The 12142-nt window shown below is 35.7% G+C and overlaps 1 protein-coding gene across 1 annotated transcript in view; it reads left to right on the forward strand.

Annotated features, from left to right (window-relative positions):
- The first annotated feature begins 8542 nt into the window (after positions 1-8542).
- The window catches only part of LOC140157871 (leucine-rich repeats and immunoglobulin-like domains protein sma-10), a 10891-nt gene continuing 7291 nt past the window's right edge, over positions 8543-12142 (forward strand). Inside the window, exon 1 of the mRNA XM_072181119.1 lies at positions 8543-9035. The gene's annotated coding sequence lies outside the window, so the exon portion shown is untranslated. The remainder of the gene's footprint in view (positions 9036-12142) is intronic.

Below are 12142 nucleotides of genomic sequence, written 5' to 3' on the forward strand. Positions count from 1 at the left end.
TTGTTACCAGCTGAATGTGTATTTTTTTTGAGAAAAATGCAAAATTAGTAACAAAATTTATCAGGGGGTGTAGTACCACCTTAAACAGCCAAAATAGCCAAGGTGATACTCGATATTTGGTAATTACCTGCTGTTGTTATCTAATTAAGCTGCATCACTTACCATGTACAGCTATAACATTGTTAACTGGTTTTAACGAAATGTCATTGTTTCAATAATGCATAAATGTTGGGACAAACTTTGCCTAAAAGTGCAGGATAAGTCATATAAACATTGTCATTATGTATTTTTTGTAATGAAAAAAAAACAAAAACAAAAAACAAACAAACAAACAAACAAACAAAACAAAAAACAACAACAAAAATTAAAGTTGGAAGCCCCATTTACATACATGTCAGCTAGCTATAGTATAGAAATTGCAGATTCAAGTGAAATGTATTATTTATTTATAGTATAAATAAATAATAGCGAATATGCTCAATTCGTTTTCTTTCCCATATTCATCAAATAAAGTAGGTAAACACGATGCATGATAAATGATGCTTTAAATTGAATCACAATAGGCATAATAATGTCTATATATCAATTGCTAAAGTGAATCCATTATCTCTTTGTTTCAATCTAAGCATTAAGTATTGACACCATTATTGTTTTCATATAAAATGATTAATAGGATCAATATATCACATTCCTCATCACCTAAAAATAACACGCCCTATTACATTTTGACTAATGCTGCAACAGCTGGCTGGGAACATCAAATTACTTATTGCTTTAAATGTGTTATAGTAATAGTTGCCTTATGTACAATTATATTTCGAAAGTTTTCAATTTATATCCAAGTATATACAATCCCAGAAAACACAAAACGGTTTACAGAAAACATTTAAATGTTGAGTTATATAAAGGGAATATAATGGGTATATAAAACGTTTGATATAGTTCAAAAACATTTATGAAAACTTGTTGCAAAACATTATTGTTGGCAACATATTTTGCACAATTGTATGCCAAATATATATATTTTGCAAAAACATTCTGACAACATTTAAAATATGTTATTAAAGGGTTTTTTCATACGAAATGTTTTGAAAACGTTTTCATGACTTTTATGTAACCATACATTATATGTTATTTAAAGGTTTGGCCAAAGTGTTATTCCGAAAAACCCTTAGTCATCTTGATATACCAATTAACCGTCAATTCAAAACTCTTCAAACAACACTTTTACTTGAAGCAGCCATACATTATAGATATGGTCATGAATGAATTTAAACAATATGTTTAGTTACGGTCAGATGATTCATAAGTCCGAAACAATGGATGATTATTTTAGATGAACAGTCAAGTAATTGATAATCATTCTCACTTTCAAACATAATTGATATTCAATGCCTTATATCCGTGTATTAGTTTCGTGCATTAATAGTCTGTGTATAATTTCATTATTCAAATTAGTAGAAAAGGCAATCGAAAATGTTATAAGAATCTTTACGGTATAGTTTTGTTGTATACATTAAAGGGGTATTGACTTAAATTAACATTTTAACTCTTTGACCTCAGCACAAGTTTTATACGTACCTCAAATTTTTGGTCAAACTTAGTAAATAATGTATCGTCTTATTCTGAATGAGACCACAGGTTTACTAAATTATGATATTTACCTTTTGTTTTAGGTCATTGACATCTTAAAAATATGTTTAATAATATAACAAGTTTACTTTACAAGTGATTAACTTTGGAATTATAGAGTGCTTAACCCCATTACATGTGAGCTAAGGTGAGCTGTTATTAAACGCCTCCACTATTTTTAGTGGTTGAGCACTCTCGACTACTTTTGGAGTAGAGACTGTTCTGGTTGGCTTGGTTTGTCATGGTTTTGACACCACAGAATGTATATACATGTATAAACATTTCTGTTCAGTTGAAATCATGACAAATTATCCGTCTGATGATCGGTACACCCAATGATCGTAAGTGATGGTATGGTGTGAAACTAAGTAGTAACGGTTAGCCTTGCCAGAGGTCTATACTTTGAATTTGTTTAATAATATATATAATTTATGTTCAAGTAAAATTTACTGGAATGTTATTCCTTTCAACCATTGTCTGGTCACAATACCAACCATTGACTGGTTACAATATTTGTAGAAGTTTAGTATTGCAAATATGCGAGGACAATCCGACAGAGAATATATACATTTTCTTTACTGCACAAAATTACATACACATACATGTATGTGTATCTATCTCTGTCCATCTCACAAACCAAGGTTCTATAAACTGTAAATAAGAATTTGTATTAAATGTACATACACTTTACATCGTTTTATACGAATTTATATATGAAAGTAATATAAAATTATGTTGGCAAATTTGCATGAGAATACTGTATTGTAATGAATAAAGTATTAAAAAATACAATTGAAAGAGAAATGCTCGTAGTTTTTTTTTTATTAAAAGGAGTGAACCCTTTTTTCCTTTCTATTATTGTAGTTACTGATAGCCGGATTTGATCAAATGCAAACTCCACTTAGTCGCAGAACAATCTGAAGATTTGTGCCCAGATTGTTCAGGATCATGAGAAAATAAATCACTCGAGATTGGCATGTACATGCTGTTACTGTATTGATTTAAAGGCGGATGGTTCTATTCACAAACCTCACCTCATCCCGATTCCCCTCATCAAATTGGGAAGTTTTGTATCAGTGGAGAGTGGTAAGCCCATCATGTTTATCATTGACTAGTGTACTTCATGTTTTGTTTCCATTTTTAAAACCAAAAAGTGTCACACAGTATTCTATGGTGCCTTCATATCACCTGTTTGTGGCTTCCACGTCAAATAAGATTGAAATATCGCCACAAAATGTTAAAGGCTAGGAGGGGGAGTGGGATTCAATGTCATTCTACCAAGGTGGGATCAGCATGAAATCGGAACATCATCCTTTAAGTATTAGAAACAAGAACAAAGAAACAAATTAACAATTCCGTGATTTAGTGATATAATAGGCTTTTGTGTAGTTGGGCGAGGAGTGCGTCAAGGATGTCCACTGCCACCGGTGCTCTTCTCAATATATGTAGTGATGGTGGTGACCCGGGGGGGGGGGGCACTTCAATATGAAATGGATATAGGGGTAAGGGGCATTCGGTGAGAGCAAAATGTAACAAATATGGGGTCACTGGGTGAGAGCATGATTTGGCATTCGGGGAGAGCAAAATGTAAAAAATATGGGGTCTTTGGGTGCGAACATGACCTTTTTTTTTTAAATGAAACCTCGAACATCAAATTTCTAGTTCTAAATGGCTTCACATTTCTTTGTTTTTTTCAAAAATAAGTAACAAAATCAGTGATAAACTATGAAAATTGCTATTCAAATTGAAAAATAAGGACAAATAGGGGGTCTTCGGGTGACAGAGCATGTGTTCGTAAAAAAAAATATGGGGTCTTTGGGGGACAGCGACGCTGAAAAAGGGGGTCTTAACAGCGCTACATACGCGTCAAATCCAAAGTGGGAGTGCCCCCCCGGGGTGTGGTGATGAGAAAGACAATGGAAGAAGAAGAGGGTATACCTGTTGGAGAGGAGTTATTAAAGGATGTGTGATTGCAAAAGACCAAGCAAGTACAGTACCGGAGCAGGTCTACAAAGATTGATGGACAGTTTGAATGAAAATACTACGATACACGAATTCACATAAAGAAGACTAAAAGTGATGAAGATGACAAGAAAATAGAGCCATAATGTAAACATCATCATAGATGGCCAGAAGGCGGAGCAGGACAAGCAGTTCAAATACGTGGGTAATTTGCTTATAGAGGATGGACGGAAATAAGAGCAATAATTGTCATGGTTAATAAGGCATCCAATAAAAACAAAGTTCTGCTTACCAAAAGCTAGGCCATGAAGAAGAGAATGGCAAAGTCGGTAGTTAAGAAATGTGATGAGACAAGAAGCGTTTGAAATGTTGGTGTGGAGAATATTTAAAAAAGTAAACATGGTAAAGACAAAGACAAATGAGGAAGTGTTAAATGTTGTGGGAAACGAGAGATTAATAATAAGTAACATCGGGAGCAGAAAGAAGAATTGAACTGCACATATTGATGACTTATGAGAGATGTGATAGAAGCAAGGATGGAAGGGAATAGACCAAGAGATTGAAGAAAAATGGGATATGCTTCATGAACTAAAGGACATGTGGAGCTAAAACGAAGAGCTAAACTAGAGGAGAATGGCGTAGATGTGAGCCGCGGAATAAAAATCAACACAATGCACGCGCTCGAAATTGCTAAGCGTGGTCAAGTTTGCTTGCCCGCGATGGGCCCCTGCCGACTATCCCAAGTGGCAGTACAATGCGCGTTTTATTCAATTGTTAATTTGAAACGCATGGAGAGATGAGAATGAGGCGCCGATGTGTGGCCGTGGGAAACACCAAACATACAAGATATTGAGTTGAACCATTTTTACAAACAGCAACAAATCAGCAGGACTCAAATGACACTTTTGTTTCTCTCTCTCTCTTTTAAAAATCTTTATGAACAGAGTCATTATTATGTTTAAACCATTTTAATAAAATCTGAAAACATGCTTCTACGAATCTTTAAGGTGCTTTTTAAATTGTATGTACCATGCTGTCGTAAATGGTAGAAAGCAACTTGTTAATAGGCCTACCCATTTAAAAGTTGAAACAGTTCCAGAGCGCGGGTATTATGGTCTTTATTTGCATTAGCATGTGTAAGGCTTTTTAAACTTTAACCTGGACTTTATTTAAAATGGTTTTCCCCGTTATCACAACAAGTTGCTTTCTAGCATTGTTCCATTCGATGTGCTAAACCTTGAATCTCATCATTCATCCATACATTTCAATAATTGAATAGACCGCGCATTGTACCTGCACTTGGGATAGTCGACAGGAGCCCATCGAGGGCAAACAAGCTTGACCACGCTTAGCAATTTTGACCACGTGCATCGTTTTGATTTCCAGCTTTTGAAAATGCACCAACTTTCACATACAGGTATCAATTTTGGTCAATTTAGAGTGTTTGGTAGAAAACAGGTAGCAGGTTTTGGTGTAGGACAGGATACATATTACTGCGTACCTTCTTTATTTGAGGTGTTTAGCTCTGTGACTACACTCAAAAAAGTACTTTTAGATGGAATAGTATTGGATGGAATAACAGCACTTAAACATTTTAATGTTAAAATAATAATGTTAACTTCAAATGGCATGACGGTTAAACTGTGTCATCTTTGGAATGTACACACACATATATATAGCAATATATTATAATTGTGCAGGCCAGAAAGACTTATCTCAGTGTTTGACCAAAGATACTTGAGCTCGGGCCAGAAAGCCTTAACTCAGAGTTGAGGCTTTCTGTCCAACTGCAATTGGTTATATTGAGATGTGTCTAAGCAGAATTGTGCTATATATCTGTAATATAAAGTATATAAAGTTTGATTGGTTATAGCTTTATGATTGGAAGAATCTGTGGGTGCTGGTGATTATATTGGTACCAAAATCTCAAAATGGCCAAAAAGCGAGTTAAGGCTTTCTGATTCTGAACCCTTGATATCAAAGTTTCGGCGTTTAATATGTAATCATATGCACATGTGATGGGAATAACACACTCTTATTGGGAACCCATACCATTTCTCTTCTTTGTCAGCTTTATTTGTCTCAATATTTGAGTGCAAACATATATAGAAACAATATAGAAATTAAAACTAGAAACCAAAATAAATCTGATCATGGTTAGGTTGAACTGAAAACTGGAAAATAGTCCAATTGTCTGCTCTACAATTTGCCTGACACTCACTGACATCCCTGAATAATACAAGAAAATACGCATAACGTACAGGGGCTGGGTACCAGCAATTGAGAGTTAGTTGTCTTAAAAAAACTAAACAACCTTGTTTACCAGTGGTCTAGAACTTGTTGTCTATAGCATGCTTCGTTGCATAGGAAACATTACAAAATAGGTAATGGCCAATAGGGTACGTTGCGTGGTGGGAAGGGGGTGACCTTTTTGTAGTATTTCCCTCAAGTAAAGAACAAATTGACCACCTTTGAATTTTGACCCATGTGTGACCCTTCAATGCCAACTTTGAGGACTTTTGACCACTTTCAAGAAAGTACCCATGAAACAAAAGATTCGCGAGCAGCACTCCCGAATTAATCAAGAACTATTCTTAAACTTCTCTGGCTCCCTTATCTGTGTAGAGTTAGAAAAGTAAAAGTTTACCTTTTGAGTAGAATAAATTTGCCACCATCTCTGCATATCAGATGAACCAAATAAAATGAGCTCGTTCAAATTGACATATAATGAGTTATAGAGATTGTTGCCGTCGCCACCTACATATGAATGTTTTTTTTGCTAACGTTTTTCTGGTGGTGGCGCTATATTACAATTAATTACTTAATTTTTAAAAATTATTTGGAGAGCGCAATCCCCAATCGCATCACATTACAAAATATATAGGTCATGGTCAATAGGGTATGTTGCGTGGTGGGAAGGGGTGACCTTTTTGTAGTATTTCCCTAAGTAGAGTAAAAACTGACCACCTTTGAATTTTGACCCGTGTGTTACCCTTCAATGCCAACCCTTGAGGACTTTTGACCACTTTCAAGAAAGTACCCATAAAACAAAAGATTCGCGAGCAGCACTCTCGAATTAATTAACCAAGCACCATTCTCAAACTTCTCTGGCTCTCTTATCTGTGTAGAGTCAGAAAAGTAATAGGTTACTTTTTGAGTGCCACCATTGGCCCTTAACTAATTATGGCCTACGTTTGTACATAATATCACTGCATATCAGATGAACAAAATAAAAAAATTAGCTCTTTCAAGTCAACATAATGAATATTAGAGATTGTTGCCGTCGCCACCTATGAATGTTTTTCAAAGATTTAACTTTTTTTTCTGGTGGTGGCGCTATATTGCAATCAATTATTTAATTTTTGTAAATTATTTGAAGAGCGCAATCCCCAACCGCATGAAATTCAACAAAAGCGAATAATATAATACTAGGGATAGTCGGATTTAACCTTTGCTTTTCAACCTTTTTACTGGTGCAATTTCGACGAAAAATCCCATCTTATTCTGTCATGATATGGTTGATGATGATAGATTAAAATAATTTCTTCATAGAATTTCCAATCTAACAATGGTTATTATTCAAATAGCACTTTCACCCCTGATGAAGCACCATCTGAAGATCAAATTTGGCATTTAATCTTTAAAATATGCCTACACTTTATAACACTTTTAATGCAAAATAATTTATTGTTTTCCTTGGGCTTGAAGTGACAATAACAAAAAAGACAGTCATGTTCAATATTGAGCCCCATTTTTCCTCATCCAAGGCGAATCATTGAGAGTTATATCCTGACAGTCCTGGTGGAGGAGTGTTGCGACAGAGCAGAGAAAATAAAAGATATAATATTACACACTTCAGGAGATAGCTTTTAATCAAGATGTCTTGATTTCTGAATAAAATCAAAGCATTAATACGCATTATGTTGTAACTTGCAGTCAAGTTAGCTCAATCGTTATGGCGTTCGACTATGGGGCGAGAGGTTGCGGGTTCGAACCCTGGCGGTGCCTAATATGTTCTCGTGAAAATTGAGTTAGCTTGAAATTCCCCTGGAACTTGCTGCTAATTGTCTCGTTGTAACCCGTACGAAACTCGGGGAGATGATCCTGATTTGTGAAATGTCTAGGGTGTGCGCTTCTGGTAACAGCAAAGTCCCTGATTTGTTTTTAAATGGTTTATGGAATGATGTGGGGCCGTAGTGGTAAGCGACAACCTGTAAAGTGTGCTGAGGCTTGTGGATCAACGTCTAGGCGTTGTGCCTGAGTGTGCGTAGCGCACTATAAATCACTGCGCTTTTTTGTGTATAATCATCCTGATGGTCTATGCGAACTGTTAAATTTTGCAATTAAATTGAATGGGATGAATTGGTCTAGATGTTGAAAGGAGGTAGTGGATACTGAAGATGTGTTGTACACTTATTGTGTGTATTTTGTGTGCATATGTTGCCTTGCCAATATTCATGCTCTTCACTTGTCTTCGTTTTGTCTTGTCTGTACATCAAAGTCTTGTCCTTATCCTTGTCTTAGTGTCTTTGCACTATTATAATCTACATTTAATATTAAGTAATTAAATCATTTATATTTTGCTTGGGTGACCATTTATGTTTTGCACACTATGCTTATGTATTATGTGCTTTCATGTATCTGCATAAAACTGAAACTAATATGCCCAAATGTTTCGCCGCAGATTATGTATAATATCTGTGGGTTTCTGAATATGTCACATTTGGCGTGTGTCTATTAAATTGCACGAGTTATCTCTGTGCCAAACTAAGAAACCACCATGTTTGTAGTTGGTTAATACGTTTGGAACACCCTGTATAATTGGAGTGCACTATTTTTTTTAGTGTACTAGTGCATGCATTACGCATTCTTTCACATATATCTTAGGCAATTATTAATACAGCAGCTAATGCACTTTTGCACTTGACACATAATAAACAGCCAAAGAGTGGGATTTCCCAATTCTTTTAATATAGATGCATTACCTTATTTTGCCGAAGCGTGATTCGGATCAAAATAAATGAAATAACGATTTAACGTGTACTTTTCCTGTTCACCGGGGGACCCCAGCATACACGAATAATTGATTCCGCGGCCACTGAGATCCTGGACTGCGATAAGTCAGAATCATTTCGCTTAAAACAAGAGCGCAGCTACTCTCAACACTTATATTGTAAGTATCCCTAACAGCGCACCATTACACCTGAGTGGGGTGAAGCAAGCGAGATATAGTGCCTTGGTCAAGTACATACTACACATTGGCGTTGACGGGATTCGAACCCACAACCACGAATACGAGTAGAAACGTAAAAACCTTTACCGCTGCACCACTACACCGTGTCCTTATAATCAACGGATCACCAGGGAGTGGCAATAAATCTGAAGTACCCCATGATTGTACGTGAATCAGAATAGCTGTTGACAGTCGGACAGCTCTAAAGGTTAGTTGTTATTTTTTTTTTGCATCTGAATTTATTATTTTAGGATACTTTAAAATTAATCATTTTCGTACATGCATAATTTGGGTAAAGATTTAGTAATTTTGCTTACCATAATAATAATGTTGTGTTTATTTTTTGATTTGCATTGAATTACTTTAAAATCGTTGTATAGTTCCGTCTAAAACCGTTGTATATATATAGTTCCGTCATGGCCATGCATATAGAAAGCGGAAATCTAACAAATCTGTTTTTTTTTTTTTTCAAAGCTTGACATAAACGTACTAAATTGCATTGCTGCGGTACCCATTGTTCCATCAACATTTAGGTTGCGAATTTATATTTACTCATTTAATATTTCAGTTGTAATATAAACTTACATATTTATATTATTTATTTTGTTTTTTCGTTACTTCTACCAAGACTTTGCTTCTTCAAAGTCGAGTTAATTTGTGACCTTTTGTGGCTCAGTGTGTTGATAATCTTCGAGTTTCGAGTTTCAAATTTTGAGTTTCGAGGTTTTCTGGTGTACATGGTTAGTGTTAACGTACATAACTCATTAACAACAATAAATCAAGCAATGTAAATGTAAATGTAATGTAAATCGTTTTTTGGCTGCTTCAACCAACAATAACTAGTCTACCCTTTAGCTGGGTAGTTCCTGAACGATCACCATCTTTATTTTTTGTTGTTAATACACAACACTGGGCGAAGATGTCCTTATCAAATTATTGTTAAAAGTTAAGAACTAAGAACTTACATTGATTGGTTTATTCTGTACTTACAAGCATTAGGTTATTCGTCATCCCCCCACTTTTACATTATAATGCATTTCATCATCTACAAAAAGAATGATCGACCCCATTGTGGTCAGGGGTATTTACTTAAGTATAAGTTTCAGCGGCACGGTAGGTTTCCAAAGCAGGTGCACATTATTACCCATTCGGATAATTCTGGAAACAAACAAACAAACAAACAAACAAACAAACAAAAAAAGCAAACAATAGTGGTGTAGTAAAAATATATACTTCATTTCAAATTAAAAGGTTGCTAATTATCCAATGACAGGTAAAGTAGGATTTTCACCCGTACATTCATATTCAAAGTAAATTAGACTTGCCATGGACCCCAGTAGTGGACAAGATGGCAAGAACAGCCAGCCAAAGTCTCGGTCTCCTTCGTTGTGCGACCCATACCTTGTTGCTTCTCAGAGAGCAACGATATACAAGAGTAACAAGACCATGATTCCACCCAAGATGGAATATGCCAGCACTGCATGGATGGGTGCTCCACCCACTTCTCTAAACTTGATGCTATACAGAGAAGAGCGGTACGCATCATTGGCATCTCAGAAGCAGATGGAAAGAACCATCAAATACAGCACCTGAGATATAGAAGAGCAGCGGTAGCCATCACTCTATTTCATCGGATGTTCTATGGCGAAGCTCCAGAACTCCTTCAACATCTGTTACCAGATCGTATGATTATTAATCCTCGTCTGCGGCGCTCTCAGATCCCACGACCAAGCTGTCACAATCTCAAGATCCAACCTGGACAGCCACCATAGATCTTTCCTTCCATCCTCAGCTCACCTTTAGAATGCTCTACCTGGATCAATTACCTCTAACCAGAATCGGCTGAGCTTCAAACGGGAGGTTAACAACTATCTTGGCGCCAACCCATCAGCGCTATCTTACCGATAGCAGCTGTTAATGCCTTGTATAGTTCAGACATAAAAAACAAAGAACTTTGACATTTAAATATATTGCCAATGAAATAGTTCTACCATTCATTCCACGCGTTTGAATAATTTGAATAAACTCTAAAAACAACCTTTGTTAACAAAGAAGGCAATTTGAAGAAATTTATAGCTCTCTATGTAAGGCCAAAAAAAATGTTGTGTTGCCCTCAATTAAAAAAAAATGATAATGACGATTTTTACAGGTATGTTAAAACTAATATTTTATTAAGACTAGTCTTAGATTGAGTATCTGCCAAGTATCCAGTAGTCAAAATTGACAAATGTCCCTAATGGAAGAAGCATTATTTAATTTTGTGCGGACTTTTAAAAAAAAATCAAAAAAAAAATCCGACTGACCTACCCCAATTGTTCCCACTTGAGGGCACCATAAGAATTTTTTGGTCTTGGTGAATTGAAAAAAACTACACACACAATACAATAGGTTTATTCCTCGCGCCGGGAGGCGCGAGGTATTAGTGTTTACTTCTGAATCGAACGTGAGGACATGGGGAAAGCCTGAATATAGTAAATTATAATTACCTTCATTTATATATTTATGATACTTTTATTAAAACAAATATTCAAGCGATGATAGTGTGTAATATAAAAAACATAAAATTTCACTATTTTCAGAGAAAATAGTGTTTTTAGAAACAACGATAATTTGTTTTCTGCATAGAGGTTGATTTATTAATTGAATTGAGCATGCGTGTTGAGAAATTCGTTCGTTTGGGGCACTGATCTGACGCTTTGATAAAATTCCCTTTAAAAGGAAAGACCGGCGGGAAAGCTTAAAAGCAATAAATATATAGTAACTCGGGGAAAATGATATCTGACTCTTGGGGAGTATGAAACCGCAAAGGTCATGTGAGGTCAAAGGTCAGGTCAAATTTCTTGGGGAGTATAAAACCGCAAAGGTCATGTGAGGTCAAAGGTCAGGTCAAATTTAAAGTTGCTGCGATCAGGCTGTAACTTTGGGAAAATGATCCGGTCGTAAGGAACAAAAAGGTCAGTGGCCGCATATCTGTAGGATCATTGGTTAATGAGATATATTCACTTTTTGTACTTAGTGCACCTAACCCTGTATCTTTTAAACCAAATATCCTAAAGGTTAAAGACCACTAATAGGCCTGGGCGATACATTGAAATACGACGAGGAACTATTTGTTTTCATGGCATTCGAAAAGACTGCATTAAAATCGCTGAAATTGATCAAGTTATATAGCCAACAAAGTACTTTTTTAGAGTTTGATGCTTCAAAATGGTACATTTTCTCTCATTATATGACATTTTTGTTGTAATAGTACCAAAATTCATACGCACGGTTTCGGTTTTAGTAAACATTCGCCCTATCATATTGTAACTATCT

The sequence above is a fragment of the Amphiura filiformis genome, chromosome 7 (genome assembly GCF_039555335.1).
Source record: "Amphiura filiformis chromosome 7, Afil_fr2py, whole genome shotgun sequence".
In the NCBI taxonomy this organism is placed as follows: Eukaryota; Metazoa; Echinodermata; class Ophiuroidea; order Amphilepidida; family Amphiuridae; genus Amphiura; species Amphiura filiformis.